Raw genomic sequence first — 21,908 nt, 5'->3', positions numbered from 1 at the left:
TAAATTTTATTGGGGTGACAATTGTTAGTACAATTACATAGGTTTCAGGTGTACAATTCTGTAATATATCATCTATATATCACACACCAGTCAGAATGGCTATCATCAACAAGACAAATGATAACAAGTGTTGGAGAGGCTGTGGAGAAAAAGGAACCCTCATCCACTGTTGGTGGGAATGCAGACTGGTGCAGCCGCTATGGAAGGCAGTGTTGAGGTTCCTCAAAAAATTAAGGATAGAATTACCATATGACCCAGCAATCCCTCTCCTGGCTATCTACCCAAAAAATCTGAAGACATTTATCTGAAAATCTGAAGATGTAAAGATATATGTGCATTAATCTTATGGTTGTTAACATACTGAAGTTTATTTAAGATGTGTATGTGAATAAGCTTGAGGAAAGTGTTAAGGAAGTCAGAATGTATTTAAAAACATTATATCTGGGAATAAGAAACCATGGAAAACCCAGTTGTGAATAATAAGATAACTCTTTTATTAAGACTCACCAAATTGTGAGGTCATGTTGTATAAGGGAAAAGGTCAGCAATACCATCCTTAACATTGTTACAGTCAATCAAGTTTACTTAATTTCTCAATATTGGATATAATGATTAAAAATACACTAATATTGGGGCGGCCGGATGGCTCAGTTGGTTAGAGCGTGAGTGCTGAACAACAGGGTCACCAGTTTGATTCCCACATGGGCCAGTGAGCTGTGCCCTCCACAACTAGATTGAAGGACAATGACTTGGAGCTGAGGGGCGCTGGAGAAACACACTGTTCCCCAATATTCCCCAATAAAATTGAAAAAAAAAAACCACCACACACCAATATCTATCTCTTTTATATAATGTTTTGAAGCATTTTGACTTGCTTCTTCCCATTGGGCTTATTTATGCCCACCATCCTTACTTCCTATTAATGTGGATTTTTAAGAGTTGACTTAAAAACAAGGATGAGGTGGATGAATCAACTTGTATTAGTATATGAATTAGTGTACTAGTGTGATAATGTTATAAGGCCCTTGGGAGTTCCTCAGTCTCAGTTCTGGGTCTGTTTTCATTTGAAACTATTTCCCTAGCCTGCCATCCTCCTGGCGAGCTGACCACATCCACATTTAAATAGCCAGTTCAGCTTTTAATGTTCCCAATCTAAATATCAAACTGCCAACCAGCTATTTCAAAAACATCTCAAATTCAACATGTCCACACTAAAGTCAGGATTCCATGTATTCTGTTTTCATGCATGATACCATTTATCCTCTAGGTGTATGAGTCCTACACCTAGGTGTAAATATTGCAAATCCATCCGCTTCACATTCCACATCCAATTTAGTACCAAGTTGTCAATATTACCTTCTAAATCTCTCTCAATATGTCTGCTTCTCTCCATCATTATTTCTGCTAACCTAGTACATGCTATTGTCATGTCTTCCCTGCCCTTCTGTAACAGCCAGTCTATAAGCTCTCTACGTATATTCACTTATTTAATCCTACTCCGATGAGGCCACTACCATGATTATCCTGATTTCACCTAGGAAGCAATCTGTTTAATATCAAAGAACCAGTGAGTGGAAGAGCTGGAATTGCAACCACGTCTATGAAGTGCCTGCATATATATGCCCTTACATACCACATTATAGAACCTGATCTAGAGAAGCCCCTATTTTATTTTCTGTAGATTCTAGGAAAACGGGTTGTGACTATTTTAATTGAAGTTATCTTGAGCCTTCAATATACCCTTGTAAAATGGAAAGTGATTCCTTTTCATATTGGAGTTTCTTAAATGCTAACTCTGAGCAAGGTGGAACATTTAACTTTGAAATCTTAGCTCACTAAAATTGTTTCTACAGGGAATAAAGACAATGTGATCCAGATATGTTTTCTTCTAAAACCTGACATCTGGCTTAACACAGGGATAGAGTTGGGAGAAACTCAAGTAGTTTTCACATGTTCTTAGACGGTGCCTGTCCTATATCAGAGCTCTCAATCAAGTAAGCCTTGGTCTATTTACAGGGAATCCTGTAACCAAGGTCTGAAGTGCAGCTTTTCTGTCTATCCCTGTCGATTGTAGAAGTATCCACGTGATTTAAACTCCAGATGCACAGGAGGCAGACTTGACATCCTGTTTTGAAAACTGAGAAGACTGACTTGCATGACCTTCCAAAGCCCATCTCAAATTGATGCAGAGATGGACTCCATGACAGTTTGCAAATTTATTGTACTGGACTGTGTTTTGAAGTGACTTTATCTTCCTAGGCTGTGTTTGACATTAGGATATGATGATGAGTTCAAAATCAAAATCTCTGTAATTGGGTGGACGCCATACTCAGAGTTACAAAGCCTTGAAATCCATTAAATATCCTGGAAACATTTCATTTTTAAATTCAGAATAAGGGGTATTTTGAAAATAATCAACAATCTGTACTCTCTCTCCTGTCACATCTTCAACCATTACTGGATGATGTTGAGTTAGGTGACCGAACGCCTAACATCTTTGAGAGCTCCTAGTTGGGAGACCATCTTCAATGACTTTCAAACGTTAGCTTGTTGGCTTTTCTCTCAGCTCCAGCGTCTGCTGAATTATGCAGCTCCTCTGAGGAACTTTCCTTACCATCAGTTGTGATAGCTTCCCCTGGCCTATTTCCAATGATTTAGTCTTCCTGTTGTCTCTAATTCTATTGTAGTTTCTACATTACTAAGACACTGTCGAGTTTACTGTCTCTATATAACTCAAGGACATGGCACAGACTTGGCCAGCTTTCCAGTGGCATTCCTTCAAAAGCCTGTATAAAACAGGAGGGATATACTGATTCTGCCTCTTTAGAGCTAGGTTGTTATTGTTGACTCCACATACACTGACTTCCATCTCAGAGTGAAGTCTCATCTCCTTAAAGTTACAATATAAGTCTACAAAGTCACAACTTAGTAGGTTGAAATAGCTGATGAGAAAGTCTAAGTTTATCTCCAACTCTTGTTTTTAGCTTAGGCTTTCTTGTTTTCATTGCTCAGCATCCCCACCTGGATAAAGGTTTTGATCCATAATCTACAGTGTTTACGGGTAGAAATAGTTACAGAAAATTTAAATGTTTTTGCACCCATTTGTACTCTTGCCCCAGGCAGTTGTGATGATTTTATATACAATTATCAATAAAGTCTCCAAATTTAGAAAGAAGCAGCCCTGAGCTTTCCATTTACCTAATTCCTCTTCTGTTTGTTGGTAGAAATGTTAGTTTTGTAGAGATAGGTGAAAAGTGTACTTCTAAAAGTAGGGCTACCTTTTCTGCTTTTCAAAAGTAGAGGTAGAGCTTGCGTTTTATATGTAAGTGTTAGCTCCAGAGATTCAGAGGAGAAGAACCCCACAAAGTGCAAGGGTATTCCCCATCCAGGAAATAGGATGCACCCCTTCCTGGGTGGAGTGAAACTTGAAAGGGAACTGTTCAGTATCAGAATGGGGAGCAGAGCCCGATTGCACCGACAGTAATCCAAGAGCTCCAGTTCAGCTCTCTTTGTTTTCTCTCAGTGAATATAATGTAACACTTAACCTTCAAACTGTTGCACCTAGAGAAAACAGTTCTCTGATAACCTGGAGATGGAGTCACATAACATTTAAAATTCTGGCTCACTCTATAAGAATAATTAGAGATTCTGGACAGAGCTTGTCAAGTTGAATATGAGCAATATAATAGGAAATTGTCTGGCAAAATACCGTATTTCCAAAATAGAATTTTAAAGAACAAACGGAATCTCAGTGAGAAAAGGCCCAGCTGAACATTAAATTCCTGAAATAGAAGGAAATATTGAGACAATTACAGTAAAGGCAGAGGGGGGAGAAAAAAGGATTAAAGCAGAAGAGACCATAATAGGAAGACAGTTGAATGAGATAATCTGACATAAAACAAGTGGTGTCTCTGAAATAGGTAACCCACATAAAAGGGAAAATGTTAAATGATACAGCACAGACTAATTTCCCTGAAATGAAAAAAATGATTGAATCTTCAAATTGAAAGGGCACACAGTGAATCATATCTCAGTACAGCTATGAAATATCATAAGAATGAAAATATCATTATTCAGGCATTCAATCTGAATAAGGCAAGAAACTTGAACAATGAAAAATCAATTCTGCCTCAGACATCTTCACAAGTCCCATCAATGCCAAAAGAAATGGAGATGTGCCTATATAGATGATCTAAAGATCCATGGAGCAGAAACCAGATCTCACTTATTCACTGCTATATTCACAGCATCTGCAGCAGTTCATGGAACATAGTATGTGCTCAATAAATACTTCTTCACTAACTGCATATCAATTCCCCAGAAAAGGTGGGTAGTTATTGACTATTATAGTCAGTCAACTTATCACTCAAATATAACGAGGCATTCTGAAATAAGAAACTACTCAGCAAATGTATTTCTTAGTAAATATTCTTGAAAAAGTTCAGGCAAGCAATAGATGAATCAAAGTAAGAAACTTGAGAACGAAAAATAAATGGGGTATTGTATCATTTTTATTAAAACAGTATATTCCTTTTATAAAAGAAGAGCCAGCTGAAAGGGTGGAGAGGGAAAGAAAGCAAGCATTCCCTGTGTTGGGAAATGGAAGAAGCTGGAATACAGACCAAGAGGGGAGTATTCATAGAACGAGAGGTTAGAAGAGTGTTGATGTTTGAGAGGACTGGAAATAAGGAAAAGAGGGATTTTTAAGAAGGATTACGGGAAGTCTGAAAGTACAGATCAGTACCTATTTTTGCTGTTGTTGGATAGTCTTTCTTGGATATAGTATCTTTCTGAAACTTGGTCATATCGTACCCTACACGTATGTATGCTTGTGTCTGTATAAAATTAGAATGTAAGATTCATGAGGCCAGGGATTTTTAACTTTTCATTGCTATGTTCACAGCACCTATCACAATGGCCAAGCCCTACTTTGGGAAAAGTAGGTGTTAGATAAATACTTGTTGGGTGAATGATATTTTAGGTACTTCACTATTATGCAGTAAAATTTTTCCTATTATAAGAAGTAATCATTACAAAATTCATGATAAAATGTATTACTAATTCTTTCAAGCAGTCAGCTTTGATTTGGGTTCTTTCTTTTTACTATCTTCTTCATATTCACGTAACTACTTCCCCTATTTATTGTTTCATTTCCTTGTTATTTCTATCTGTCACCTCTTAGAATCTATAAAATAAAGCCTTTTTCTGCAAAGATGCTTATACTAGAAACAATTTTTCAGAAATGCATTTGTATTTCTTCTTAGAATTATATCATCTTAGAGGCTTCAGACATTTCACAGATAATTCAGTTTGGCCATTTCATTTTAGAGAAAGGAAAAGGCAATCCATCTTTCTAAATGACTTGCCCAAGGTCTCATAGCTCTAATTAACGTTCTTCCCACTCAGCTATTTTAGCTCTTTGCTTTATTGGCTTTCTTAAATATTAAGGTATATCATAATATTTCACTCATTTAAAAATACTTTCAAATGAGATCATTCTACTTGAGTATTTACTTTTAATATTAAAGCATAAAGGGACTTTAGTTCTCTAAATATCAGCTTCTCACTTTCTTCCCTAATGTTTGGTTATGCATGTCATAATTAAGTATCTACTGAATAAAAAATTCTTGGCTTATTTTAAGTCTTCAGAACATTCTGCGAAATCTCAGGGCCTATTATCAAGGCTTTGTTTACACAATCAATTTCCTGGAATCTCCTTCAATTCTGTGTCCACATTTCCTTTACCACTCATTTATATCCATAGTGGGTAGAAGAGGAAAGAAAAAAGGATATGTGCTTTGCTTACACATTTCTGCCTGTTATTACTATTGTGGTGAGAATACTTCTGTAACATTGGACCATTTTCTAAAATGTAAGTTTCTTGGCTCATTCTGCAGGCAAAGAGAAACAGTAGACAAAGATGCTGACAAGGAAAAATATGATTTTGCAAATGTAAGACCAATGTATTATTTGGATCTTGGAAAAGTCTAAAGAAATTTAGTTCTAACTTTTCTCCTGTGGGATCTAAAGTTATATAAGATCTTTCATGTGAACAATATAAATTTCATGAAATGTAATGATTTCTATCATTACAGCAATTGTTACTTGTAAAATTAAATTTCAATAGATTTCACCATCTTTCTTTGATAAGAGAGTGAGTTTCTTACACTTTGTGAGAAATTTCAACATCAGTTATCTATTTTTGTTCTAGATTGGGAGAAAGTGACGTAATTCTTATGGACTTTCATGCAGGATAAAGCTAATGCAGACTATGTATATGTGTGTGTGCTCCATCTCTCCTTTAAATCTTCATTTTATATTTAATTAACCAAAGTTTGAGATTTAGAACTTACTTTTCCCATTCTTATGGAATGTGCCACTCAGTTACTTTTCCCCAGTTTCTTTGTCTATAAGCAACTGTTAATACATAATTGAAGATCAAGCTTCATCAATAAAATAACATACATTTCTTGACCAAAGCAAAAACATAATGACTACAATAAGGATTAATTTTAAGAGTGTAACACTTCATTATCATTACATTCCATCTCATTTAGGAAGATGTAAGTAAATATAGAATTGTTTTAATTTCACAGATATATATTAAACAGCAAAAGCAACGAAAAGTATGTTATATAATACAGCTGCAGTCTAGGTCAATCTCAGTTCCTGAATGACTTTATGAGCTTAATTATTAAATTTTAACTCTTAATGAAGAAAATATTGTGAACCTTGCATAGAACTTAATGATAGGGAACAAGTGTTTTAGAGTCCGTCTGCAAATTAATCCATTTCCACTTATTTAGTTTTCAGTTGGGTGATTTATAAAATGGGACTCATGGTTGCAAAATTTTTTCAAAATTTAGGAAGAATAAAATGAGATATCATGCATAAAGTATGAAGCAAAATGTTTGGAAAATACTAAAACTTCAATAAATATTAAGTATTAACATTAATAACTAAAACATCTATTTGAGTTCATTTCTATCTATTTGTATGCAAATATAAACCATATTTGCCACTATAGTGACAGTAGAACAAAAAAGTGTTCCTGTAGAGATGGTGCTGTCTCAACACTGTCAAGTAGTTGAGTTGTGTACTTGCTTATTTCTGTCCATTAAGTACAATTTGCAACTCTAATAACCTGGTTAAATGGTGTACTTCACTGTCTTCCCCAAATATATCTTGGTTACTGATTTCTGTTACTATCAGTCTTTAAGAAATTAAAATCATTTGCTAGAATTATACTAGAGTCTGCCATTAGTTTCTTTGGAGACTTTTTTTTAAATTGTGTAACTGCCAATGTGTGAGTTCTGATATTATAACTCTATTCTTACCCAATCCATTTGGATGTTTTCTTACCAGTTTCATCTCCCAAAATGACTTACCCACAGTGAGACACAGATATTTTGAAAAATGCTTCAAAGACATAATACCATGTTTCCCCAAAAATAAGACCTAGCCGGACCAGCAGCTCTAATGCGTCTTTTGGAGAAAAATTAATATAAGACTTGGTCTTATATTATATTAAAATAAGATTGGGTATTATATTATACCCAGTCTTATATTAAAATAATATAAGCAAAAATTAATATAAGACCAGGTCTTATTTTAATATAAGACTGGGTATAATATAATACCCAATCTTATTTTAATATAATATAAGACCAAGTCTTATATTAATTTTTCTCCAAAAGACGCATTAGAGCTGCTGGTCCGGCTAGGTCTTATTTTTGGGGAAACAGTATGTCAAACAAATTATTATTCTATTAATATGACACATTGTTTGGCTAACCTCACAGAATCAATGATGTATTAACAAAAACTATGTATTAGATTTGTTGACATTTTGGTCAAAATAGTAGCTTTCCTTTAATTTCTGTAGAAAAACACCAGGCTTAAAATTTTAGTAGACATACGTTGTCATTCAAACCAAAGCAAAAGATATTTAATGGGAAATTAACATGTCCAAGGACCTAAACAGCAGAGTACAGAGGACTGAATAAAATTAAAGACACAAGATTCTGTTCAAGGAGCTTATGAAATGGATGAAAATATTAAAAATAAAAGATGAGACAACTGATTATAGACAACAAAAGAGAGAGAGAAAAAAAGTGTAGGATTGCTGCCTTTATCTAATACATGGATAATAAATGAGATAAAAATGAAGAGAAAGGAATGATTTCTTCAGAGTTGGGTGGTCTGGGGTTTGAGCAAGTTTTTAAATCATAAAAAGTAACTGAATAAGTTTTTAGTAAACGAGAGGTATTCCAAAAGGATGAAACCATTATGATCCAAAGTGCTGAAGTTAGATACTAGGCTATAATTCAGAAGAACATAGTAAAGAATGACATTAAGGGAAACAGGGAATTGTGTGGGCTGGAAGCTTTCTTTGAGACAGCAGGTGGCAGGCAGGGCCAGACTGGGTATTTCTCTTTAAATCTGCTTGAGAATATTACACTGGCACAGAGCTACAATTATTTTTAAATAAGTACATGTTAAAATTAATATTGTTCAGGGTTCTGTTTAAATAATATTTCGGTGTTGTTGCTTCACAAACAGTGCATTATATATATGTTTGCTACTGTATTAATGTGTGGAACTGAATACTTTAAAGTGAAATATTTGAAATATTCTCTGTTATCTGGCTCATAAATCTGTGTGAAAAGTTATTACAGATGCAATTCAGCATTATACTGCATGTATTTTAAAAAATGAGTTTGGTATATATTTCTTCCACAGGGGCTAGACACCTGGTTTTAATCCAGAATAAGACCCATTCTCTAATGTAAAGTTATGCATACTGGTAGATTTCAATTGTAAGCAATTTATAGATGTTTCAACTTTTCAAGTGCTAAGTAAATTAATGTAGTTGATCTAATTATTTTTCTATGCAAATTTATGTTTGGTGGTCAAATAACCAGAAAAACTACCACTTACCAATAGGAGAGTTTCATAAAAGATTCCTGATATAGCAGAGATACAGAGTTTTGTAGCACATCCACTTTATTTTATTTCTGGCATAGCTATGTTGGGTTAGGAATACTTAAGATTTTTTCTATTAGTAATAGTTTGTAAGACTCAAGAAGGAACATAGTGAGTGAGTAACCACACCTTAGTGTAGTTTCTCCCAAACAAAATAAACTCTATAAGAAATCTGCCAGCGAATAATATGAAAGTCTGTTAAATTGGTTCTATAGCATTTATTTGATTCTTTTTTTTCCCCACTCCTAAAGAGGAGAAAACTCACACAGTATGTTTTAGAGCTGATTTCATTGGCTGTAGTTTAAGTCCTCTGTGGTCGTGGCACATATTCACTTCTTGCTTCAGAGAAAATAAGCTTTAAAATCCTCATAATATGCTTGGCTACTTACAGCTGTTCTAAAAAGTACTTTGGAGGAGTTATTCAAACATTTTAAGATCCACCATGGACCACTCATGGGTCAGACCATCTTGTGAAGCACTATTTTCAGCAATTATATAATGAGACTCCTTGGAAGAAATTTAACTTGGGTCACCTTATAACTTACATTTCTCTAGTATTTCTCGACTCATATGCAGACTAAATTTCTTTTAGGGGTCTATATGTCTAAAAGTAAGGAAATAAGTACTTGACAATGATGCTATGTGGATCACCACATATTTTAAACAAGTTTGATATTGGAGAATACAGGCACTAAAAGCCAAAAGCCTGGCAAATGGAGAGGAAAGTATCTTGATAAGGACTCCTACCATTTTGGCTAAAGTTTAGTCTTGTTAATTCCTGAGCAGAAGCAAGAGACAGATGGGGCAATACAATGTCAAGCTCTGAGTCAGGTAAATGAAATGAGGAGGGAAGACTGTGACAATTCAGAAAAACAGTCAATGTTTTTGCCTTGGCCTTTTAGCTCGCGCGCGCGCCATCTTTCCCTCCCACCCTTCTTCTCCCCTCTTTCCCTCCCTCCCTTCTTTCCTTTCTTCCTTTCTTTCTTGTTCTTTCTTTCTCTGTAGCTGAGCCAAACAAAACAAAACTAATGGACAAGTAAAAAAACAAAACAAAAAGAAATCTATATTTTTGTTCATGTGTGGATTTTTGGTGAGGATTAGCAATTATAAGCTCAAGGAGTAAATAGAGTACCACCTGTTTACATTAAAGATATATCTCACTGAAATCTTATTGTTGGAAGTTGTGTTTGAGGGCAGAATTTCCTGCAAGAAATAGAGATTTTGTGACTATGACAACAGGGATCCCCTCACTCGTGGAATCACATAGCTTATACTCTAGGGAAAAAGACGTTAACATCCTTTCAGTTTGTGAAAACACTCTGCACTATATTCTCATCAAAATAGATGAATGTCCTAAAAAAAATAAGATTTGTTTGATTAAAATAATTTGATTTATTAGATTAAAAGTCACAAATTTAATTTGTAAGAATTGATAAAATGCTATAATTGATTGGAACAATCAAATTTTAAGTGCACTATACTTAGTTATAGGGAAAACAAGGATGTTTATTTAAACATCATTGGTTGGTATAATTTTGCAGGCTTGATTTAAAATAAATGGGAAAAAAATCACAAAGTGATGAAAGCATACCCTCTGTAGTATAACTACGGAACATTTGTTTATTCTGAAGAGCAGAGAGAATGGGCCCTAGGAGCTTCAACATATTAGCAATACCCATAAAATCAGAAGCAGGTAGAATGAATGACCTTTCCCTGAAGCAACTCTTAATATTTGGTGTTGCATTGCTTTGGACATTTGACAAAATATATGAACAAAGAGTAAAAGAACGTGCAAACCATGTGGGAACAAGTAAACTATTGCATGAAATGTTTTAGACTCTGATCATCTGTGTCCATCTGTTCCTATTAGAAAAGTGAGGTGTTCTCAAGCTCTTTAAAGTTAAATGAGATCAGAACAATGCTATATTATATTAGAATTATTGGTTACTCTAGGCAATATTCAGATGATTTCCCCTATTACCTTCTGGGTTTGCTACCTCCTCCCATTTCTTTCTCATGCTACCATAACTCCTGAGGGCTTGAGGCCACCAAATCATCACTAGGAAATGTGATGAGATACAAATTGGATTTACAGCTACCCACTGGCTTTATTGATATACTAAACAATCATTTGTAATACTAGGATTTTTTCAACATATAAAAGCCTAAAGTTATAACATCTCTTATATACAAAACTAGTTTTAAGATCTGATACTTATTGAAAAGTAGAACAAAGAATTGTATTTGCTTGAGATTTTACTGTTTCATCCCTTGTATTCACCAAAATCCTCAGTGAAAAACAAAACAATAAAAAAATTGTTTGCTTATATTATTATTTAATTTCAGAACTACTTTGAGTTAGGGTGAGTGGTTTGTTGGGCTCCTTTGTTTCATGATTCTTTGAACAACTCAGGAGTAATAGAACTAATTTGTACTCTATTGTTGAAACATGGGTTTTAACTTATAGTCACACAATTGTCAAGTTATAGTAATTATGTCTTCTTCAGTTTTGAATGGATGCCTCATATCTCATTAATAAATTTAACCAAAGAGGTAAAAGACTTGTATTCAGAAAATTGTAAGACATTGAAGAAAAAAATTGAAGAAGATGCAAATAAATAGAAGCATACATCATGCTCATGAATAGGAAGAATTAACATCATTAAAATGTCTATACTACACAAAGCAATCCATAGATTCAATGCAATCCCTTATCAAAATACAAATGGCATTTTTCACAGAACTCAAACCAATAATCCTAAAATTTATATGGCACTATAAAAGACTCTGAATAATCACAGATATTTTGAAAAAGAACAAAGTTGGAGGTGTCACAATACCTTATATCAAATTATACTACAAAGCTATAGTAATCAAGACAGTATGGTACTGGCATAAAAACAGACACATAGATCAATGGAACAGAATAGAGAGCCCAGAAATAAGTCCACACCTATATGGTTAATTAATCTACGATAAAGGAGGCAAGAATATATAATAGGCATAAAGACAGTCTATTTGATAAATGGTGTTAGAAAACTGGACAGATACACACACAAAAATGAAACCAGACTACCTTCTTACGCTATATGCAAAAATAAACTCAAAATGGATTAAATACTTAAATGCAAGACCTAAAACCATAAAACTCCTAAAAGAAAAAATAGGCAGTAAATTCTCTGACAGTGCTCTTAGTAATACTTTTTCTGATATGTCACCTTGGGCAAAGGAAACAAAAGAAAAAATGAACCAATAGGGCTACATCAAACTAAGAAGCATTTTCATCAACAAAATGAAAAGACAACCTACTGACTGGGAGAATATATTTGGAATTATATCTGATAAGATGCTAATATCCAGAATTTATAAAGAACTCACACAACACCAAAAAAACATGCAATCCAATTCAAAAATGGGCAGACGACCTGAATAGACATTTCTTCAAAAAGAACATACAGTTGGTCCATACAGATATGAAAAGATGCTCAAGTCACTAATCATCAGAGAAATGCAAATAAAAACCACAATGAGGTATTACCTCACTCCTGTCAGGATGGCCAGCATCAACAAATCAACAAACAACAAGTGTTGGCGAGGATGTGGAGAAAAGGGAACCCTGGAGAAAAGGGAACCCTTTTCTCCACTATGGAAAACAGTATGGAGGTTCCTAAAAAAAAGGGTAAAAATAGTGCTACCTTATGACTCAGCAATTCCACTTCTGGGTATTTATCCAAAAAAAAAAAATATATATATATATATATATATAGAATTTGTGACCCTGGTAAAGTATCATGTAAACAAATAATGCCAGTTAGTGCTTATCGTTCACTACAGTGGTGTGATGGTGTGAGAACATGGGAAATGATAGGGAACAAGTCTCAAAGGTTTCCCTACCCCAAACATCTGTCCCTAGAGACTATCCAGCCACCCAGTTTATTCTGATAAATATTCAGAGACTGATACCTACAAGGAAATAGTTGATCTTCAAGCTATCAATTTGTAATGTTACTGAAAAAAATAACTTGCATATGTGGGAAATTTCTATTTTAAGTTACATTTTGGTATGTATGTCGTCATCTCAGTAATTTTTAGATTCAGTCTTTAATATTTAAGTTTTCATCCTCATGTTAGGAAACTTTTGGCACCAGGCAATATGATGGATGGAGATAAATAAGGCAGATTATAAATTCTATGCTCTGGGTTAATGCTTTGAAAAAGATGGTTTAAAAGTAGAAAATGCTTATGGAATGAAATTACTATGTTAATCCTAAGGCTGCTGGATTTCTGCTTTGTTTACAACTGTGTAACTCCAATTCTTTTGACACTTGGCTTTAAAATATTGCTCCCAGTCATGGCTCTATATTCCAAATTCCGGCCTGGAATGCAGTTTTATGGCTAATGTGATTTAGAGTCTGGAGAAATGTGTTTCACAGCAGACGTGATAACACAGCCATGGATACAGTGGCGTGCAAAGTGTATTCATCGTCCTGTTGTATTTGTCACAGTTAGTGGTCTCTGATAAGATGTCTGTTTCACGTTACCCAAGGGAGGGAGCACACCTGCACAACGCTCTGTGGCACAGTTCCTGCAGGAAGAATTGATATGTTGACATCTGCTGTGGGAGCTATGATAAGAAGCTTCCCCTTCAGAACCTTCTCCTCTAACAGCCATTCTTGCTTTCAAAAGACCAGACATGCTCATGTGGAAGGATATCATTATTTCTTGCTTTACAGAAAGATTTTTTTCTGAAGGGTTAAAGAAATTTAAAAGCATAGTGGGAAAGTTGGCAGTTTTGTACATTTTGTGTTTAGAGATCAGTCAAGCCAATCAAAATGAGGACTATGGAAACTCCACGTCCTCTCTGCAGAAAGCATAAAAGCAGGGCAGCAAACGAGGAACCCTCACCTTGAAATGAATTTATGAGGTCTGTGCAACACTGCCATTTTGTACATGGTATGTGGATTTCCTGGACACTGAGTCTGATGTAGTGACTTACAAATCATTGTTTACTTACTTCTCTTGCTAATTTCTCAAATTTGGACACGTTCTCCCAAATATGTATTTGTATTATTTGTATATGTTTTTAAAGTATTAGTGTAACTTTGTTGACAGCGTGCTCCAGAACTACTGTATATGCTGCATTAATCTCGTTCATTAGCCGTTCAGGCCTGGTTTTCTTGATTAGGCCTCTTATTGTACTATTTGTATCTTAGAATGATAGTCTCCAACCATGGGCTGTATCTCACAAGCTCTAAGCTTTGTTTTGAAAAGAAAATGATACTGGTGGGAAGATTAGAAAAATAACCCAGAAGCTATGCTGAGGTAATGCAGTATCACCATCTTTATTTTTACACAGGACATATGAAACTTTAAAAATGTATGTCTTTTTAGCCTTGTAACGTGAAAATGATTTGGTTTGAGCAAAAAAAAAAGACCCAAACAGATGGTGTGTCAATGAATTAACTAATGATTTTCACAGAATGGTCATTCACCCAAAATGTTGTAATTATAATGAAGAGCAGAAAGCCTGAAGCCAAAATATCTGTAATATATAGAAAGAAAAGCATAACACATTGTGCTGTGGATTCCTGTAAATTAATAATAAAAATTTAAAAGTACTTAATTAACAAAAAGCAACAACACAGCAGAAAAATCACAAAGGAGAAGAAAACTACAATCATACTGAGATACCATTTTTCACACATTGTATTAGTAAGAGTAAGGTAGTCGGTGCCAGTACTCCCCCATAACCATTGCTTCCTCTGTCTTGGTAAATAAAATAATTAAATTTCCCAATCCCTTTGCAGTGAGATGGGGCAGGTGATGAATGCCAGTGGGTGGCAACAGGAAGTCAAATACTTCACTATTGGATCCAAATGTTTAAAAATAGTACCTCTTCTCCTACTGCAGCAAGCTTCAAGAACATTGGTTCTAAATGGTTTAATTACAAGGCTAGAAGAGAGAATTTGGTGATTGACAAATCAAATTTTGGTGTGTTAAACCACTGGGATATAAGAGTTACATTATTTAATTTTTTGTGTGACACTATAACACCATTTTGACTAATACAAAAAAATAAAATAGAGTGGTGACATCCAGTGGGGGTGGCTGTGTGGAGAAATGAGCACCAACTGTTGATGGGAGTGTAAATCGGTACATTCTTTGGAGGAACAAATTAGCAATTTGTACAAAAGTTTATGTCAATTAACCAACAGTTTTACTTCTATGATTCTATCTAACAAAGGTATTTTTCAGAATAGGGGAAAAAGTATGTTCCTTGCAGAGTTGTTTTTAAAAGAAATTATTGAAAATGAGCAAAATTTTCATAAATAGGCAAAATGGTTTATCCAAAAAAATGATATGCCACAGTCTAAATAATAAAGAATGTTTACATTTACTACTACAATAAAACACCCTTGAAATATTACAGTGAATAAGCAAGCTATAAAGACTAACAGTTTTTATAGCCGTTACACCCAGCTATAAGTAGAAGAGAATGCAATTAAAAAAAAATAAACAGAAAAACACTGGATAAATGGATGGATGTGAGAAACAGAAAGAAAGAAAACTTCAATGATATTCACTAAACTGTTGAACAGTTGTTGTTTATCATGAATGGGGCAGGGGAGGAAGAACTTTGGGATTTATTTTACATATTTCTAGTTATTCAGATTTGTTATGACTACCATATAGGTTTTTGGAATTTAAAAACCCATCTGCGTTAAAATATTTGTATATTTTGGGAGTTTTGAGATGATTCATAACTTAGCTTTAAATATTCATAGTAGTAATGTGTCTGTAGCCTTTGGTTTCATTGCTAACAGATGCAAGGTGTTTGGTAGTTGTGACTAGTCTTATTTCCTGAGGATAAACAAAGCTAAATCATTCATTTGTAAAACCCAAACAAATAAAGGCAGCAATTAAATTGAACATATTTCTAGCTCAAGATGTTATGGGCATATGTGCTTGTATCTTGTGCTCTTCCAAACACCAGTGAAATGACTCAAAGAAAAAAAGAAAAGTGAAAAGCAATTTGGTATTAGTGTTACAATAGGATTGGTTTCCTTGCAGAAGTCATAAATGATTCTATTGGGGAAGAATATTCCATCAAGGATATATGAGCAAAGAACCTTCGGAGGTACACCATTAGTGCTTATCGGGACTGAGGGAGAATAAGAGGAGCGGGACAGTCTGTAAAGCACAAATCTTGATCTGACCTATGTCTCCAAAATACACATCTTTCTCAGTAGACTTTACCCTCAACCAGATTAAAGTCAGGAGGCATGCCAAGTGAAGACTGGAGGCTGCTTGGACGGGCTCCTAGAAAGGTTTCTGATTATTACAGAGGGGGTCGTCACTACCAACCTGTAGGTTTCTAGCCTGAGAGTTTCATGATGACATGCCTTTGAAAAGACTTGACTTCTGGAAAGCAAACCTTGTTTTCCATGAACATAATTGTAATGGCTTTATGTCCTATAAATCTTACTAAATAATTGGTAATGCATGAATTTTAGGGAAACTAAAATTATTTACTGTGTAAAACAAATGAGTAAGAAATAATGTATGACAAACTTTAGGTATGTTATTTTTTTTTCTATTTCAGTCATCTAACCACTAATCTACTTCCACAGGCCTATTTAAAATACTTTTGGAACTTTTTAAAAATGTATTGATTGTTGGGGTCTGAAGAAATATCTTTCTATAAATCCCTCTTAATTTCCTCTCAGATTATTATACATTATTTTATTATTTTAGAAGAAAAAAAGCATATACTGCTTATATTCCTATTTCATTACATTGTTGACCAAATTGAATCTTAATATATTTGTTTTCTAAGAAAAATTCCTGCAATCAATTGCTTCAGAATCAATAGTTAACATTTTTCTTCTACACAAATCAAATCAGAGCCTTTAGTACACTTACATGCATTGGGAATCTTTAGGAAATTTATAGGGCATAACGTTTTTCTGTGTTATGCAGTAATGGAACACTTCTTCTAGAATCTCCTGTTATTATCTAATAGCATTTTGTGTTTCACAAAATAGTTTAAGAAATCACATTAGAATCTTGTTAAAAGTATCAGACTGTGTAAAAAATGGAGTCATTTAAAATATGCCGTTTGTTTTTATATCACTTGCTTTTTTTAAAAATAAATTTTCCTCTTGTGTAAAGTGTTGAGTTAGTGTTAAATCAAATAAATTATATTAAACATTATTTCTATTTAATATCCATCACCACACAGTTACATATTATTTTTCTTGTGATAAGAACTTTTTAGATCTGCTCTCTTAGTGACTTTCAAATATTATATATTATTAGCTATAGTTATGTTAACTAGCCTTATTATGGTGATCATTTTGCAATATATACATATATTGAATCATTATGCTGTGCACCAGAAACTAATATGTTGCATACCATATATATATTTGTATTTATATTTATATTTGCATGGAACTTGATAAATGGGTTCTAAACTGTATAGAGAAAGCAATGGTATAAAATTCACTATGATACTCCTCAAGTACGAGTTGTGATCAAAAGATATGGTGAATGTTTAAATTTGAAAAAAATATATTACAGTAAAAGACACATTGACATTAATCCCCCTCAATATACTTCCCTTTACTTCAAACACACTTATTCCATCATTTGTGCCACTTTCTGAAGCAGTTCTGGAAGTCTTATTTGGTGTCTTTACTTCATCCTCCATCCTGACAACACTCCATGTCACATACTGTTTTGGGTACAGCAATTTCTTTCAAAAAAAAATATTATGGTGTGTCCTCTTCCATATTATTCACCGAATCTGGCAATGTGATACTTCTGGTGCTTCCCCAAAGTCAAAATGACCATGAAAGGAAAATGTTTTGAATTTATTCAGGACACTGAGGCAACCACGACAGTGCAACTAAAGGCACTCACAAAAGAGGACTTCCAGAACTGCTTCAGAAAGTGGCAAGAATGATGGGATAATGATGTTTGAAGTGAAGGGGAGTATTTTGAGGGGAATTAATGGCAATGTGTCTTTTACTGTAACATATATATATTTTTTAATTTAAACATTCACTGTATTTTTTGATCATGCCTCAAAGAATATTTGAGGTACTTAGAAAAAAAATCAAGACATGTTTAAAAACTCTAGTATTTAAAATGTGTGTCATTGTCTATATAATAATAAAGGGATTGATCTGACAGGAGGATATAACCCTAGTAAACATCTATGTACCCAACATAGGAGCACCTAAATATATAAAACAAACATTGACTGACATAAAGATAGAGATCAACAGTAACACTATTAGAGTAGGGGACTTCAACTCACCTCTGACAACAAGGAACAGGTCTTCCAGAAAGAAAATCAATATGGAAACAACGGTCTTAAATGACACTTGGACCAGTTGGATTTAATCGATATTTTCAGAGCATTTCACCCCAAAGCTGCAGAATACACGTTCTTCTCAAGCGCACATGGAACACTTTCCAAGATAGACCACATTAGGCCACAAACCAAGTCTTGATAAATTTAAGAAAATTGAAATCATACTAATTGTCTTTCTTCTCTGACCACAGTGCTATGAAATTAGAAATCGACTACAGGAAAAAACTGGAAGACACACAAATACATGGAGGCTGAATAACATGTTACTAAATAATGAATGGGTCAGCAATGAGATCAAGGAAGAAATCAAAAGATATCTCGAGACAAACAAAAATGAAAACACGACGACCAAAATCTATGGGATGTAGCAAAAGCAGTCTTCAGAGGGAAATTTATATCAATGCAGGCCTACCTAAAGAAACAAGAAAAATCACTAATCAACAGTTTATCTTCACACTTAAAGGCTTGGGAAAAAGAACAGCAAAATATACCCAAAGGGAGTTCAAAGAAAGAGATAATAAAGATCAGAGCAGAATAAATGATATAGAGACCCAAAATAAACAAACAAACAAACAAAAAAAAATACAAAAGATCAATGAATCCAAGAGCTTGTTTTTAGAGAAGATAAACAAAATCAACAAACCTTTAGCCAGACTCATCAAAAAAAAAAAAAAAAAAAAAAAAAAAGAGAGAGAGAGAGAGGACCCAAATTAATAAAATCAGAAATGAAAGAGCAGAAGGGACAACAGACACCACAGAAATACAAAAAATTTTAAGAAATTACTATGAGCAACTATATGCCAACAAAGTAGACAATCTGGAAGAAATGGACAATTTTCTAGAAGCATACAACCTTCCAAGGCTAACTCAAGAAGAAACGGAAAACCAAATAGACTGATTATCACCAGGGAAATTGAATCAGTATTTAACAAGCTCCCAAAAAACAAAAGCCCTGGACCAGATGGCTTTACAGGTGAATTTTACAAAACATTCAAAAAAGAATTATCACCTATTCGCCTCAAACTATTCAACATAAATCCAGAAGGAGGGAAGACTCCTAAACACTTTTTATGAGGCCACTATCACCCTGATCCCAAAATCAGACAAAGACATTACAAAAAAAGAAAACTACAGGCCAATATCCCTAATGAACATAGAGGCAAACATCCTCAACAAAATATTAGAGAACAGAATTCAGCAATACATGAAAAAGATCTTACACCATGATCAAGTGAGATTCATTCCTGGTATGCAAGGGTGGCTCAACAACATCTGCAAATCAATTAATGTGATACACTACATAAACAAAATGAAAAATAAAAATCATCTGATCATATCAATAGATGCAGAAAAAGCATTTGACAAAAATCCAGCAGCCATTTATGATAAAAACTCTCAAGAAAGTGAGAATAGAGGGACCATATCTCAACATAATAAAGCCCATATATGATAAACCCACAGCTAAAATCATACTCAAAGGGGAAAAGCTAAAACCATTCCTATTAAGATCAGAAAAAAGAAAAGGTTGCCCACTTTCTCCACTTCTATTCAATGTAGTCCTGGAAGTTCTAGCCACAGCAATCAGACAAGAAAAAGAAATAAAAAGCATCCAAATTGGTAAGGAGGAAGTAAAATTGTCATTATATGCAGATGACATGATATTATATATAGAGAATCCTAAAGACACCACCAAAAACTATTAGAACTGATCAATGAATTTAGTAAAGTAGAAGGATACAAAATTAATATGCAGAAATCAGTTGCATTTGTATATACCAATAATAAAATATTAGAAGGAGAAATTAAGAAAACAATCCCATTTACAATTGCTTCAAAGTCTATAAAATACATAGGAATAAATTTAATCAAAGAAGTAAAAGATCTGGACTCGGAAAATTATAAGACACCGAAGAGAGAAATTAAAGAAGATACAAATAGATGGAAACGCATACCATGCTCATGGATAGGAACAATTAATATCGTTAAAATGTCCATCATGCCTAAGGCAATATACAGATTCAACGCAATTCCTATCTAACTATCAAGGACATTTTTCACCAGAATAGAACATCTAATCCAAAAATTTATATGTAACCATAAAAGACCCTGGGTAGCCTCGGCAATCTTGAGAAATAAGAACAAAGTGAGAGGTATCACGATACCTGAGATCAAATTATACTACAAGGCTATAGTAATCAAAACAGCATGATACTGGCATAAAAACAGACACATAGATCAATGGAAAAGAATAGAAAGCTCAGAAATAAATCCATGCCTATGTGGTCATTTAATCCATGACAATGGAAGCAAGAATTTATGGTGGGGTAAAGAAAGTCTGCTGGGAAACTTGGATAGATACATGCAAAAAAATGAAGCTGGACCACCTCCTTACACCATATACAAGAATAAATTAAAAATGGATTAAATATTTAAATGTAAGATCCGAGAACATAAAACTCCTAGAAGAAAATATAGGAAGAAAGTTTACAGACATTGCCGGAGTAAGATTTTTACTGATATATCCAATCAGGCAAGGAAGTAACAGGAAAAATAAACATGTGGGATATCATCTAAAAAGTTTTTTCACAGCTAAGGAAACCATCAATAAAACAAAAAGGGATCCTACTGAATGGGAGAAGATATTTGTCAATGATATATCCGATAAGGGGTTAATATCCAAAAATTATAAAAAAACTCACTCAACTCAACTCCAAGAAAAGAAACAACCCAATTAAAAAATGGGAAAAGGACATGAAGAGACATTTTTCTAAAGAGGACATACAGATGGCAAACAGACATATGAAAAAATGCTCAATCTCACTAATCATTAGAGAAATGCATATAAAAATTACAATGAGATACCACCTCACCCCAGTCAAAATTGCTATCATCAATAAATCAACAAACAACTATTGCTGGCGAGGATGTGGAGAAAAGGGAACGCTTGTGCATTTGGTGGGATTGCAGATTGGTGCAACTTCTATGGAAAACAGTATGGAGTTGTCTCAAAAAACTGACAATGGAACTACGTTATGACCCAGCAATTCCACTCCTAGGTATCTATCTGGAGAAATCTAAAAATCTAATTCGGAGAAATTTATGCACCCTTATGTTTATTGCAGAACTATACACAATAGCCAAGACATGGAAACAACCGAAATGCCCATCAATAGACGACCGGATTAAGAAACTGTGGTACATTTATACAATGGAGTATTACGCAGCCATAAAGAAGAACGAAATCTTACCATTTGCAACAACATGGATGGACCTAGAGAACATTATGCTTAGTGAAATAAGTCAGACAGAGAAAGACAAATACCATATGATCTCACTTATATGTGGAATCTAAAGAAAAGAATAAATGAACTAATCAGAAACAGTCTCAGAGACATAGAGGAAAAACTGAGGGTTGCTAGTTGGGAGGGGCAGTGGGGATAAGGGGGAAGGTGAGGAGATTAGAAAGCACAGTCGGTAACCACAAGATTGCCACAGGGATATGAAAGTCAGTTTGGGGAATGTAATCAATGTTGCAAAGATT

The sequence above is a fragment of the Rhinolophus ferrumequinum genome, chromosome 18 (genome assembly GCF_004115265.2).
Source record: "Rhinolophus ferrumequinum isolate MPI-CBG mRhiFer1 chromosome 18, mRhiFer1_v1.p, whole genome shotgun sequence".
Classification (NCBI taxonomy): domain Eukaryota; kingdom Metazoa; phylum Chordata; class Mammalia; order Chiroptera; family Rhinolophidae; genus Rhinolophus; species Rhinolophus ferrumequinum.
The sequence above is the reverse complement of the archived record's forward strand: the minus strand, read 5'-3'. Positions refer to the sequence as shown.